This window comes from Crinia signifera, chromosome 11 (genome assembly GCF_055691185.1).
Source record: "Crinia signifera chromosome 11, ASM5569118v1, whole genome shotgun sequence".
NCBI classification, from domain to species: domain Eukaryota; kingdom Metazoa; phylum Chordata; class Amphibia; order Anura; family Myobatrachidae; genus Crinia; species Crinia signifera.
The window spans coordinates 2,481,583-2,493,391 of record NC_139227.1 but is presented as its reverse complement, the minus strand read 5'-3'; the positions used below and the strand labels follow the sequence as shown (position 1 = coordinate 2,493,391).

General features: G+C 42.6%; 1 pseudogene; it reads right to left on the bottom strand.

Annotated features, from left to right (window-relative positions):
* Positions 1–217: 217 nt before the first annotated feature.
* LOC146046506 (5S ribosomal RNA) lies at positions 218–335 on the bottom strand (annotated as a pseudogene).
* Positions 336–11,809: the final 11,474 nt, after the last annotated feature.

Genomic DNA, 11,809 nt, shown 5'->3' with positions numbered 1-11,809 from the left:
TAAGGGTACATACTAGTTATACGGGCATAGTAAAAAATGTATGAAGGTGATTTACATGGCTATAGGGCACAGTACGAATGGTAATGTAATCCATGCAGGTTGAAACGAACCAAATAGGAATAATTGCAACAAGAATGTAGTGCGGTGAAAGTAAATACATTTATTAGTTTATTAGTACTGGTGGGTACAGTACATACAAAAAATCTCCGCCGGTGTTGTGGTACAGCACCCGATATTCCTGGGAGGTCCCCCTGCCCAGTACTAATCAGGGCCATCACTGCTTAGCTTCCAAGTTCGGATGTGATTGGGCGTCCCAGTGTGGTATGGCTGTATGGTTGTTGGTTGGAGATCCATGCATGTGTACTGTTTTCACCTGTTATAGTTTTAATGATTGAGGCAGACTACAGGTATGAAAATAGGGCGGTATAAGAAAATATGAAGGATTATGGAGAAAAATAGGAGAAGTGGGGTTTCCAGCGGAGGTAACTGGACTTCCCAGACGGTTACCCGATCTAGTACTATTCAGCGGAAACCTCGTGGTGAGTTACTGACCGCTAAGGGACCCTCTTCTTCTGTCGGTTAAATGAAGGGCGCTATCTCATAGCTCTCGTTAAAGCCTTCTGGATGTACGGTATTTATTTCGAAAATCCAATACATCTCTCTGCGTGAGAGAAGGTTTGATAGGTCCCCTCCTCTCTCCCCAAGGGTGACAAGTTCAATACCCCTGAAAGTCAGTTTTTCCGGGTCTGAGTTGTGGTGCGAGATGAAATGTTGAGAAACTGCATGTGTCTGTACTTTGTTCCTGATGTTCTTCACATGCTCCTGTATACGGATTTTCAGTGCTCGCTTTGTTTTGCCTACATAACTTAGTTAGCAAGGACATTCCAGCATGTAAATAACTGTGGTTGTGTTGCAGTTGATGAAGTTTTTCGTCTTGAATTCCTTGGTTTTATCTTTGTTGAAGAAGTTCTTTCTAATTGGGTGGAGATATTTACAGATATTACAGTGGCCGCATTTGTAGCTGCCGATGCATTTTGGTAGGCCTCTTTGTTGAGTCGATTCATCTCTCAACATGCTGAGGGCTAGGAGATCTTTCAGGTTCTTTTGCTTCCAATATACAATTTGCGGTTTTACTGGTAGGGATTCTTTCAGGATGGGATCCAACTGTAGGATATTCCAGTGTTTGTTGAGTGCTTCCTTGATGATTCCTTCATGATGATTATAAATTGTAATGAATTTGACCCCGGGTTCTTGACTCTCTTTAGGCTTATATTCTAGTAGTTTTTTCCTGTCCAATGCCTTTGCTCTCTTGTTGGCTTTCTCCAAAACGTGAGTTGGATATTTCTTCTCCCTGAATCTGCTTGAGATGGCTTCAAATTGTACATCTCTATATTTTCTTCTTTTTTACAGTTGCGGGTAATTCTGTGATATTGGGAGTAGGGGATGGGTTTTTTCCATTTCAGTACGTGTCCACTCTCATAATGTACGTAGCTGTTAGTTTTTATTATCACATTGCTGAAAGTGCCTGTCAATACCAGGTCTAGAAATTCAATTTCTTTGTCATCTACGTTTGAGGTGAAGACCAAATTCAGATCGTTCTCTCCAATATAATTTAAAAATTCATAAAACCTCTGTTTGGAGCCATCCCAGACTATTAAAATGTAATCTATATAACGTTTGAATAAAATGATGTTCTGTTTGAATGGATGGTTATTGTAAATGAATCTTCTCTCCCAGTGTCCCATTAACAAGTTTGCAAAACTTGGGGCAAATATTGTGCCCATTGCCGTTCCGCAGATCTGTAAGTAAAAGTTGTTTAAAAAATTTGAAATAATTGTGTTTCAAGATAAAATTCATGACATCACAAATGAATTTCCTGTGTACTGCGGAGATGGAATCATCTTCTTCAAGGAACTCATTGCACGCCTCCATACCCAAATGGTGTTGGATACATGTGTAAAGTGATTGCACATCTATAGTTGCCCACAAGTATCCCTCCTTCCACGTAAACTCCTCCATGAGGTTCAGGACTGATGTTGTGTCTTTCAGGTAGGATGGCAGGTTGTATACATGTGGTCGCAAGAAGATATCCGCATATTCAGATAAATGGGACGTCAGAGATTCGATCCCTGCCACTATGGGTCTTCCGGGTGGGTTGTCCATGGATTTATGCACTTTCGGAAGAAAGTAGAAGACTGGAGTAGTGGGGTTCATGTGTAATAAATACTGGAATTCTTTTTTTGTGAGAATGTTATCCCTTAGACCTTGTAAGAGTAGGGGTCTCAATTTATCAATGTAGTTCTCCTTTGGGTGTTTTTGGAGTTTCATGTACGATGTATTATCACTCAGAAGACGTTCGGCTTCCAATACATATGCTGTTCTGTCCATGATTACAATGCCTCCCCCCTTGTCTGCTGCCTTGATGACAACGCTTTCCTCCTTTTGAAGTGTCTCTAAAGCTTCCTTTTCTTTTCTTGTGAGGTTTTTGTCAATCGGTTGTAGCTCCCTGTTTCCACACAATTCTTGTTTAACCAGTTCGTAAAAAGTTCTGATGTATTGTCCTTTGGATTCAATCGGGTAAAATTTGGACTTGTTCCTTAGTCCAGATTTGGAGGTGTTGGTTGGATAGTCGGAAGATTCTTCTTCTTTCCTTAGAAAGTGTATTTTCAGAGTGAGATGTCTGACGAACTTATTCAGGTCTATGAACGTATCAAATTTCTTGAGGGCCTTTGTGGGGGCAAAAGAGAGGCCTTTGCTGAGAAGTGAGAGTTCTGGTTCGGTGAGTTGACGTTGAGATAGATTAAAGATGCCATGGTTTGTAGTTGACTTTACTGTAGGTTCCGTCTTTTCTGTGAGCTTCGATTTCCTCCCTACTCTGCATCCTCTTCTTCTTCTAGTTGTCTTTTTAGGGGGGATGCGTGTTTTGCTTTCTCTGTAACTCTCTGTGATAGTTTCTCTTTCATTTTTGTACTGGGGCCTGGGGATAAAAAATGCTTGCTACTTGCTTCGGTGCTGGTGGTTTGTATTTTTCCTGGTTGGTTACTGGTGTAGACAGGGTGGTTTCTTCTTTTCTCCCAGTTTAAGTTCCAGGCTCCCTTTCTGATAGTTTCTGATTGTTTCCTGTATGGTGGTTGTGGAATGATTGGTTGTCTGATGTTTCTGGACCAGTTCTTGATCCTATCATTTTCATAGTCATATTTGTCCCTTAAAAAACTTCTTCTCCTTGTTGTTCTTGACTTCACCTTCTGCTCGTTCTATTTTCAGGTTCAGGACCTTTTCATTGGTCTTGAAGTCCTCCTTCTCTTTGTGTATCTGCATTTTGGACTAATTTTCTTTAATTTCTGATTCCAGGGTTAACAGGACCCTCTTTTTTTCTTTGATGAGAAGTTGCATTAATTTGATAGAGCATTCATGTAGACTGTGATCCCATTCTTTCATGAATTCTGAATTGTATATATATATATATATATATATATATATATATATATATATACAGATGGAGCCGGGCTCCCTCTTGCTGGCGAATCACCAGAACGTCAACCCGGCTCTCATATGACTGAGATGCGCATGCGTCTCACGTGCGTCTCAGTGTCCGTGCGTAGGGGCGACGGGACCCTGTCCGTCTCCGCTTCAGGGAGACGGACAGGGTTAGGGGGTGTGCAGGGAGGCGGTGGGGACCCCGGGTGACCACCAACAAGCCGGTGGGGACCCGGGGGAAGCTGTCGGAAGGGGACACGCGTGCATCTCGTGCGCGCGCATCCCCTCTCGCAAATACAGATGGCGGGTGGCGGAGGATGGCGGATGGCATCGCCATCGCCATCCCCTGCAAAGAAGAGCCCGGCTCCATCTGTGTATATATATATACTGTATATATACTGTATATATACATACCAACTCTAAAGAAATGATAGCACTCCAGAGGCAATAACAACGGTTCAAGAAAGGATGTGTATTAAAAGCTAAGCTTTCTGGGTTTGACCCCCTTCTCAGAGCACGATCCTACAGCTATATATATATAGGACTCTGATGAGAATACATGCACCTATACCACAGGAATCTTTTAAAACATTTATTCTGAAAAAATATCTGAAAAAATACCTGTTAGGAGACAAGTTCCCTACTACGAGTTAGAGGATATACAGAGGCCATTACCTGATTCATTCAGAATTTGGATTGCCCTTTGAACCTTGTACGGGGGAATAACCCAGTCGAACAGGGGAACATCTCATCCCCCATTTAAAGGGTTCTCCACATCCATTGTTATAAAGACCCTACCAAGGCAAACAGAGAATGTTTGAAGAGATGCTGCATAATTCAATGAATTACGTGTTCAGTGTGTGGTTGTGTTTCCAACCACATCTTTCCAAATCCTGAGTGTGCCACCGCTATTGTTGGCTGTATTTTGTACATGCCAGAGGGCATGGGAAGGGGGAGTATTAATGAGAAAGCTGCAGATTGCTTCTTGGACTCATATGGCAGAACATTCTGTATGTGTTCGTATAAGGTTATAGATGAAGTCTGGGAACTCTGGGATACTTACAAAATTATCAAATGGATTCAATTTAATTATAAATATTGTGTTTGGAAAACAGCTGTCAATCATGTGATTTATTGTGCATTCTAGCTACAGTCTGAAGAGTCACCAGATCCCCAAGCTTTCGCATGTCCAAAACCAGAAGTCATGTGCAGGGTGCGAACAGATAAGTACACATACACATCTGTTCACATGTGGCCACACAGAAGATAAATCTGTCATGGTTACTTACCATGGAATGGTTTCTTTTCCTCTATCAGGTGCTCGAAGACGCTGCGTAACCCAGGAGTCAGTCGGCGGCTGCTTGTTGTTCGGCAAAATTAAGGTGGGTGCAACATCATTAGCCTGCCCCGAACAGGCAGAGGAATGCTAGCATTTCTATGGGTGCGCCTAGGAACCCCCCTGCCTGTCACTCAGGCTGTGGGCACGCCCATGAAACCCTGGGTGTCCACCCAGGAACCCCCCTGCCTGTCACTCAGGCTGTGGGCACGCCCATGAAACGCTGGGTGTCCACCTGGAACAACCCTGCCTGTCACTCAGGCTTTGGGCACGCCCATGAAACCCTGGGTGTCCATCTAGGAACAACCCTGCCTGTCACTCAGACTGTGGGCACGCCCATGAAACCACAATACCCGAAGGTGACTCCAGAGCCGGCCACTGGATGCAGAGTTAGAGCAGTGCTGCGGGACCAGAGGAGAGGAACGGAGCTGTGGATCGGGCAGCCAGAGCGCACCGCAGACATGGCCAACCCCCCAGCAGTGACTCGTCTGGAGCAGAAGGACCTGGGAAGCGGCCGTAGCCAACAGTCACTCCAGTTACAGAAATCCGGCACAGCAATGGCACCCAGCAGTGACAGGCAACAGTGACAGCAGCCCAGCATGGACAGGAAACAGTGACAGCATCCCAGCCCAGCAGGAACAGCGTTCAGTCAAGCAGTGACCAGCCAGAGCCCCAGGTACCTTGTAATTGTCTACCCTGATTGCCCACTTACCCCTGAGACAACAGTACTACTGGCCTCCAGCTTACCCAGTGTCCGTTACCCTGGTCTCTTCCTACCCCAGGAACTGTGTCACCCGACACAATCTCATGGGGTCACCTTAATGGGCCCTTGTTTATAGGCCCCGAGACACCCAGACGCTCCACCAAAGGCCCATTTAACGCAGGCCACCAAACAGGCCTTTACCTGCAAAGCCCACAGGGAACTGTTATATTACTTGTACCATAACAAGTTGGAGACTGTGCAGGCCCGAGCCTCATTCACCAACCTTTGGTTGCTACGCCGCACTTGGCGGAATATGTGGTGCACATACTGTAGGCCAAAGGCACCTAACCTTAAAAGTAAACTGCACAGTTTAGGGGAATTAGTACACCCCAGTGGGGTTTCCATTGCTACACAGTGTGAATTGATGTGTCATTCATATGGACTTGCCTTACTTGAACTGTTGTTTTTAAGTGAGATTTTTTGTGTAGCGTATTGTGCGAGGTGTGGCCCGCTGGTGACGGGGCCCCAACGCGCACAGTATTCTTTGATCCATTGCATTGCACTGTTTTATTGATTGAGATATTCATTGATTAACTATAATTGTATACAGTATATCGTGCATATTGTGGCCTGCTGTGACAGGGCCCTATCGTGCATGATCTCGCTCACAGCCCATTATTGCATTCTTTTATCATTAAGAGCTAGTCGTTACTTTAATTGCATCATCTTATATTCCATCTAACAGTGACCCGTTGATCCTGTGCTGCCTAATACAATATCTGTTCACCGTCCTCACGTGTGGTGAACCTGTTATTGTGTGTGTGTGTGTGAGGGGGGGGGGGGTGTTGCTCTTTGGGGTTCCTTGTCCCTTTGCCCTCAGAGTTCAGGTGAGTGAAGCAGGAGAATCACTGACGGACCGAGACAGGAAGTGCCAGGAGAGGACGAGGAGTACAAGGTAACGGCCACATACTTGCACACAGTCTGATGTGTAAAATATCCGCTAACAATATCAGCGTTGCTCACAGCGACTGCACTTTTTTGCGCAATGTTTAACAAAACAGCAATGAATTGACTTCAGATCATTTACCAGCAATAACTAAAGTGATGCATAGTCCTCAACTACGGCCATGGCATTTTTAGCAAATATTTTGCACATCTCTCACAGCAACGTGGCCCTGAAAGGGTTAAATAATATCAGTTCCTTATTGGAAATTACCACAGTTTGGAGCTGATTCAGACCTGTTTGCTAAATTGCGTATGTTCCCAGCCTAGCGAACAGGTAAACCAGTGTGGGAGTTCCCCTGGTGCCGGCCCCTTCACTCCAAGACATTTACTATTAAAGATAGTTTTAATGCACAAGCAGCTTTTAATGATTAAAATGATAGGCGGCATAGGTGTCGTTACACAAAGAATATAGCCATCGTACGTATCATTTAATCTGCTTGTGCATCCCATTCTATCACTGCTCTAACTAACACCATGGACGCAGCATGCCGCGCTCACTCATATCGCAGCTGGGGCCCATTAGAACTAATCTGCATACACATACACATACCGCTCCCATCCACTACAGTGTACAGGATATCATGTGCTAATTTGCGTGTTGTAGGCATCACCACAACAACACAAAAGGACATATGAATAATGGAATGACTGCAATAGGCATGTAGTGGGTTAAACATCCAAGGCTGTGTGAACCTTAAGGAAGAATGTGACTCGGCATCCATTAAGGATGCAGGGGATGGCAAAGTTAGCGGGGGATATTAGTTGCAGGAAGAGGAGGAGTCATCCTCCTGTTAATCCCGTTGGCTGTTTCCCGGAAGAGAACGGCAGGTTAATTGATTTAGGTCTTCATCAAATGATGGTTCAGTGTAGATAGTTTGTTTTTTTAAGCACTCACCTTCGTTGACCTTAGACCTTCACCTGCTCGGGGACAGTGACACCACTTGGATGGGTGGGTAGTTTTTAGCAGTTTCTTCTTGGCCACCATTAATTAATTAATTATAAACAAATTAATTAGCTTAACGTGCTTCAATAATAAATACAGCTAACACTTTCTGCCAAACCTGTCTACGAGTCTTTATTTCAGGTTTAGATGAGTAAGTCAGTGGTTCCCAAACTGTGTGCCGTGGCTCCCTGGTGTGCCTCAGGACACTTGCAGGGGTGCCACGGGTTGGTGGACCAGTACCAAATCATATTATTCATGATCATTATTTATGGACAAAACCAGTGCTGGTGGCTGTCAATCATAAAATATGTGTACAATCAGAAGCAAATCATGCACTTTGCCACATAACTGACCCTAAGAAGCACATATAAACACAATCTACCTAATTTTATATATAGTTTTTTGGGCCTAGGGGTGCCGTGGAAAAATTCTGATACTCTAGGGTGCCGTGATTCAAAAAAGATTGGGAACCCCTGGAGTAAGTGGTAAAATACATTGCATATACAAGGTCACACATCGGACGCTAGGATGTTTAATTTAAGATGCTTTTTAAGTAAAAAAATGTAAGCTCCACTGGGACAGGGATTGATGTGAATCACCAAACATTCCCTGTACAGCGGAATATGTTTGCAAACAGTAATACAGTATAGTATACAGGTACTGTTCTGTGTGATCAGAAATAATATTTCTCATGTGTTAAATGGCATTGCATCTGATGTCTAATCCTGTGTGCATTAACATGTATACAGTCACAACACATGGAGCTTGTGTGCCAGGTGCAGCTGTGCCTTATTCCGAACATTACCATGAGATTTTGCCCATTTTTTGCACTGTACAGGTTGAGTATCCCGTATCCGAGTATCCGTTATCCGAATTATTCCGAAAACCATACATTCCAGAAAGTGAATAAAAAATATTTTTTTTGCTGAAAACTCACTGGGGACATTTGTAACAGCACTACTGGTGACATGATATGTAACTGGCACTATATATGTACAAGAAAATGATTGCTTGGCATTCAAATTCAATATCTGAGATAGTACACAAATTTTGTTTCATGTTTTGAAACCTTGTTTTTTGAACAAATAAAATATATTTGTGTGTATTTTATGTGGTAATAAAATATATTTGTGTGTATTTTATGTGTTTATACAGCATACATGTAAGATACTTCAAAATACATAATTGAAATATTAAAATATTCCGAAATACGGAATAATCCGTTATCCAAAATTCTCCTGGTCCCGAGCATTTTGGATATGGGATACTCAACCTGTATTTGTAAATCTGGATTATGTATTTTAGTGGCACACATGTACTATTGCTAGTGCTTGCATTGCTGCCATTCTCTCACTGGGTATCAGAAATGCCGAAATATTTTACAGTGCTCTCTTCTGTTATTGCAATTATCAGTTTATGAGAATGTGAGTGCACACAGGGAAATAGACAAATCCAGTCGGTATTTGTTCAGCTATCTGAGCTTTCCAATTTAATATTTTATGTTTTATTATAGAATTTAATATAATATTTGCTGCAAAGTTGTAATTCACTGGTATATATGGCGTGTCTATCCAATAAAGTATTATTCATTTAAATAAATATATTGGACGTGTTGGTAATGTTATTGAGGACATGCACCACTTCACTTTCCTGTATCCAGAATATAAATATTGCACAAACATTGCAAACCGGATGAAATTCCAGCTTTCAATCTCAATGGCATACCTGCTGTATTTAGCCTTTATTCAATATTTATTTTAGTTTGCATCTAAATTGTTAATTTTTCATATGGGAGCATAGCGGTGTAGTGGTTAGCCCTATTGGTAGGGTGTTGATACGTACTCTCATGTTTCCCTGGTTTTCCTACAGGTCCTCCGATTTCCTGTATACTTGTATATTAGGAAATGTAAACTGCAATCACCGCTGCAAAAGGAACGGATATGAATTACTATTTTCCCTGTATAGCTCTATGTGCAATAGTAATGACTGGTAAATAAATAAAATATAATGATAATAATAATAATAACAACAATATTAATAATAATTTATAGCAAGTTGTTTGACATGTTGATAAAGAACCAGGCACTTTATCACTTATCCTCCCGTATCACTGCTTCATACATCTACCCCATAGTGCAGGGTTCCCAATCTTTTTCTAATCACGGCACCCTGGAGTATAAGAATTTTTCCATGGCACCCCTAGGCCCCCAAAATATATATAAAATGAAGTCGATTGTGTTTATATGTGCTTCTTAGGTTCAGTTATGTGGCAATGGGCAGGATTTGGTTCTGGTTGTACACTTTTTATGATTGGCAGCCACCAGCACTGGTTTTGTCCAGAAATAATTGATCATAGATAATTTGAATTGGTCCTTGAGGACCAACCCGAGGCACCCCTGCAAGAGTCCCGAGGCACCCCAGGGAGCCTAGGTGCACAGTTTGGTAACCACTGCACTAGTGTCTTATCATCTTCGATGTACTGTATGTTGTATAATTGATATTTTTTATTTAACAAAACTCCCTACTAATATAGGAGCAGTGTAAAATATGTGAACCAGTTTCCCATCATACACATTGCGGTAACACTATGGCACAGGAAACTGCATTCATTTACATGGGTCACCAATACACAGGGAATTGACTGTGGCTGTGACCATACACACATACACAGGAAGCCTGGTGGCAACACTAGAAGAAGACACATTGTGTAACACTAGAAGAGGACACATTGTGTAACACTAGAAGAGGACACATTGGTATGTATTCAATGCTGTTTGCGAGTGGTGACAGCGAGCAGGGCTTCCTGCTCGCTGTCACCACTCACCCTGACAGCATTCAACACTGCCTCCGCATCCGCCAATTCCCCCTCGCTCCGTTTTTTGAGCGAGGGGGAATTGGCGGATGCGGCTCCAGAAGCAGCGAGACCCGCGGCTAAAAACTGCGAGTTTTCTGCAGCAGCCGCGGGTCTCGCTGTTTTGGGGAATTCTCGCCGTCCTGTGACGGCGAGGATTTCCCCACAACGTTGAATAGTGCGAGCGGCCGGCCGGCGCGGGGGTTAAACAGCGAGGATCGCTGGTTTTCAGCAATCCTCGCTGTTTAACCCCCTCGCCGGCCGCTCGCTGCGGCATTGAATACCTGCCTTTGTGTAACACTAGAAGAGGACACTGTGAGGAGTATTCAATGTTTTTTGAGAGTCTGGCTCACCGCTCACTGTTCTGTGTCCCTGTGATCTCGCTTAAGCGCTCAGCACTTCTTTCTTATCTCCTCATTTCTGACTTCCTCAGTATTCAACGTGTGGCCAGCTCGCCGGCCCCTTTTGCGAACTTAGCATAATTATGCGAGTTCAAATGGGAGTGCTGTAACTGGAGACATCTGTTTTCTCCTGCTCTCCACGTGAGCTGGTCAGACTGGGATATTCCTGAGCAGGGTGTTCATCTCAGCAGCATGTTCCTCGCATTTGTGTATTTTTTTTACAAAGGTTTAGAAAGGTTAATGTTTTGTTCAGTATTTATTTTACAACAAATGGCTGTGTGACTATTTTAATTGGGTTTGTGCAGACTGGTGTATTTTGTTCTGTTTGGCCTTTATCCTTGTGTTGTGCTTTTGGCATTGTTTCTTTGCCCTGTGTTTTTATTTAATTTATTTAATTTTTTATAATTGTTAGCGTGTTTAAAAGCCTGTTTGGGGGTTAGGTGAGGAAGAAGAGAGGAAGCATGGGAAATTACTAGGAGCATTCCAAAATGATTTCTTATTGGTTACCATTAAAATAACTTATTAAATTCCAAATAAATTAATATAGAAGTACAGCATTATGGCACTTGCAATAAATACATTAGAGTAGATTAGATTTTTTTTAATTTATAAGCCATAAAAAACAAAAAAAATAACAACTTTAACAAAGATAACCTTACAGTTCACCTAAAAAAGATGCCGAGGGGAAAAATGGAGAACATCTCTAAAAAAAGAAACCAGCAGGACTCGCAATTTGTGCATTGAATACACTTTTTGAGAGAGACACTAAAATCCCCATTGAACAGACATTGCGAACACCGGGGAGAAGTGCAGGGTGAACTGAGTTAGCTTCGCAAAATATTTTTGGAGAAGCAACAGAGCTGAATACAGGGAAGCACAAAATATGAGAGAAAAGTTCACTACTCTCCAAAAAACATGCACACTCACCGTTATTTACAGCAACATAGGAGCATTGAATACATGCCATTGTGTAACACTAGAACAGGACACATTGTGTAACACTAGAAGAGGACACATTGTGCAACATTTGAAGAGGACTCATTGTGTAACACTAGAAGAGGACACATTGTGTAACACTAGAAGAGGACACATT